Below are 3923 nucleotides of genomic sequence, written 5' to 3' on the forward strand. Positions count from 1 at the left end.
CTCTCTGCCTACTTGTGATCTCTGTCTGTCAAATAAATAAATAAAATCTTTAAAAAAAAGAAGAAGAAGAATACATACAACAACACAGACGAATCTCAAAAATATATTAAACAGAAGAAACCAGAAACAAAAGAGTACCTACTGTATGATTCCATTTCTGTGAAATTGTAGCAAAGGCAAAAAACTAAAATGGCAGAAAATAAATCAATGTTTGGTCATGTCAAAATGACTCAGGCAACTTGAATAGTGTCCTTTCCCCCCTCCTAAACATAGGACAATAGGGTTATCGATAACCTTAATAATTGCAGTGAAATAACACACAGCAAATGTATTTCAGTTTCAATTCACGAGTTTATAGTGATACAAAAACATACACACACACGTTGTTTATAAAAATAAGACAAGGACAAATTAAAAATTGTCAGTGGTGGAAGCAAAAATGCTCTTGTAATATGTATATATTTTTTTAATATTTTATTTGTCAGGGAGAGAGCACACAAATGAGGTGGGGAGGCAGGCAGGTGGGAGAAGCAGACTCCCCGCTGAGCAGGGAGCCTGCCATGGGACTCAGTTCAATGACCCAGGACTAGATCCCAGAACCCCTGGATCATGACCTGAGCTGAAGGTAGACATTTAACCAACTGAGCCACCCAGGTGTCCCAATACTGTATAAAAATATTTTTCACTGTATTTCTAACATTTGGCCTAACCCCAGAGATTTTAAATTCAAGATATGTTTAAATTAAGAAATTAGGAAATGTATGGTTTTTGAGGGAAATGAAAATGTGCTTATTTGTAAGGGTGTAAGCAAGGGTCAAAAGGGTTTTCTTAGGTCAAAACTGTCGGAGGCAGGCCCCTGGCCAGATGGCGCCTGGCTAGTTGCCAGGTTAGGATTGCCTCGTGAGACTAAGCAGAACGCCCAAAGAGGAAGTAAACAGCATTGGTTGCTAGCGAAGTTGTTTGTTTAGGTGCACAGCCTGATTCGCTCCCTCCTGTACCCTGCTCGCTGATTGGTCATGTAAGCATATATAAGTGTGTCGACTTGCGGAAATAAGGAGAGAGAAGATGCATCCGAACTGGGGCGTCTTGTCATCCTTGCCGGTCGAAGGCGATAAAAACATTTTTTTAATGTTGTTTTAACAATGCACAACACTTTTTAAAAACTTTTCATAAACCATCTGATCTTGGGTTCTACCCCCAGAAATTTCCTGAATTCACGTCACGTGTCCATTCTCAGGCCACATAGCTTTCCCTCCTTCTTTCCACATCTGAAATGCCAGGTCCTCTGAAACCTCCCAGTTCCATTACTGTAACTAATGGAATGGCAAGCAGTCTCCTAAATTCCGGGCCACTCTTGACGTTTACCATTCTTAAAGTCCTAGGTTTACATTAGGTCCCCTTTACTTTTGTCCCTTTGAGGACTCCAATCAGTCCACAGATATTTTGTCAGGATTTATAAATTTTCTCCCTTTAGGGTGGCATTTAATCAATAGGGAAGCCAGACTAAAGAATCTGGATGGATTCATAAAACCCATCGTTGTTCATGGAAAAACAACTTGAAGCACAAGCTCTCTGGATAGTTTTCAATCAATTTGTATCATAGAAAAGTTGTTTTCACCCATCACCAACTGGGACTATTTGGAAAACGGACTCTGAATGGGAAATTCCGGGGGAAGGGGAGCTTGTGTGTGGGAAGTGAGGAGAAGTGAGATAGGATGTAGATGCCACCAGAAATATGTTCCTGTGGGGCACCTGGGGGGCTCAGTGGGTTAAGTCTCTGCCTTTGGCTCAGGTCGTGATGTCAGAGTCCTGGGATAGAGCCCTGCATAGCATGGGCTCTCTGCTCAGCGAGGAGGCTGCTTCCCCCTCTCTCTGCCTGCCTCTCTGCCTACTTGTGATCTCTTTCTCTCTGTCAAATAAATAAATAAAATCTTAAAAAAAAAAAAAAAGAATTATGCTCTTGAATGTGATTGGGGGAAGGTGGAAATTTAGAGCTAAAAAGGACCTTAGCGATCGTCTAGTCCATTCTTTTTATCTTACAGACTAAGAAACAAAGTCTTGAAAAGTAAAACAGCAGTAGCCTGCAGACAGCACCCTAGGAACCCCTGAAGCCTAGTTCAGGCTCCTTTCCACTGTACCACTTGCCTGTTTTTGAAAATGATCTATTTAGAAAGCTAAAACAGACAAATTCAGGAAACAGGCTCTTCATAGATTTCAGGGTTTGGTGATATTAAGATTTTGCCAAAACACAAAAACTGCCTGAGCTGTAAAGGTATTTAAATATTTGCAGAATCTTTAAAAAAAAAAAAAAAAGTCCCATTTAAGGGGCGCCTGGGTGGCTCAGTAGGTTAAGCCTCTGCCTTTGGCTCAGGTCATGATCTCAGGGTCCTGGGATCGAGCCCCGCCATCGGGCTCTCTGCTCATTGGGGAGCCTGCTTCCCCCCCACCCTGCCTCTCTGTCTACTTGTGACCTCTGTCTGTCAAATAAATAAATACAATCTTTTTAATAAATAAATAAATAAATATTTGCAGAAGCTAGTTTAACTAGGTCTAGTATTTCCTAGGGGGTACACCTCCCTTGTTTATGTTTCTTAATGAAAAACTTGAAAACAAGAAAGTGGGGAGAGAGGCCAGCGGCTCCACCCCGGCACAAAATGGACCCTTGATCATTCGTTCCTCATTTAGCAATATTTAATACCTACTGTGAATGAGGCACCGTGCCAGGTGCTGGGAATTCAAAGAACACAGTCCCTGCTCCCTAAGAGCTCACACTATAGTAGTGAAGACAGAGTATTAAAGTAGTAATTACATTAAAATATGTTGAGTGTTACAATTGGGGAAATGCCAGATTCTGTGGATTTATCCCCTGAGAATAATTCAAGCTGTTTCTCTTCTGTTATCAACATATTCCGGGGCTGCCTCTTGAGTTCCCCAAACATGAATTCTTTTCAATATAACCCTTAAAACAGCAAACATTTACTGAGCACTTACTGGTGTGCCATACAGTGTGTGAACATCTGCAAGAAAATTCCAAGGTAAATTAGCAATGGAAAAATCGTGCTATAGAAGGACGCAATTAAATGTAGTATCACTTGACAGCACAGGCAAGCTGGAAAACAATTTGATATATCTTGATTTTTATAGTATTTGTAACAGGTTTTGTCAGAAAATTACCGTGTATCCCGTTGCGCCCCCCCCCCCCCCCCCGTCATTTCAGAGCGCTGGAAGGCTCTACCTACTACCTGGCATGGGTCTGAATGAGGTCTGTCCATGTCCAGCCTTAAAGGACCAGCTCAGGGCTGTGTTCTACCAAACCTCTCGCTGCCCTAAGTCTGCGTCCATCTTTCGCCCTCCTTCTCTACTCTTATAGGTCCCGCATTAATATAGCATTTAGCAAGTACTCTTTTTAGTGTTGACTTTGTACATGTGTGTCTTCCCTTAAACTGGATGGGTTGTTAAGGAAAGGACTCGCCAGCCCCCTATATCACCTTAAGAGGCGGTGCCCCCACATCCGTGCATTCATCACAGAAACAGAAATTCCACTCATAATGTAACAGACTGTCTCATTAACCTTGGGGCCCTATTTCCCTCCCAGTTGCAGCAATCTGGTTTATTCCAAGGGGTGGAGAAAAGGAGCCAGGTTGGCTGGGTGAGAGAGGAATGGCGTCAGTGTGAGGTCATGCCACATTGTCCCGAATGCCACCTCCACTCCGCGGTGACATTCACGCAGGATTGAAGGATGCAGCTGGACGAAAGATAGTTTGCACCTCACGCAGACTGTGCAAAAAGAGGTCAGGACAGAGAACAATGCGGAGAACCTCGCGGGGCGTGGCAAGGCACCTGCGCGCCTGCAGCGAGTGCCAGCAGATAGGGAAGGCTGGCAGCTAGGAGCCACGCGGAGGCCGCGCAGGATGAGGCGGGAC

Source organism: Mustela lutreola, chromosome 1 (assembly GCF_030435805.1).
Source record: "Mustela lutreola isolate mMusLut2 chromosome 1, mMusLut2.pri, whole genome shotgun sequence".
NCBI lineage: Eukaryota > Metazoa > Chordata > Mammalia > Carnivora > Mustelidae > Mustela > Mustela lutreola.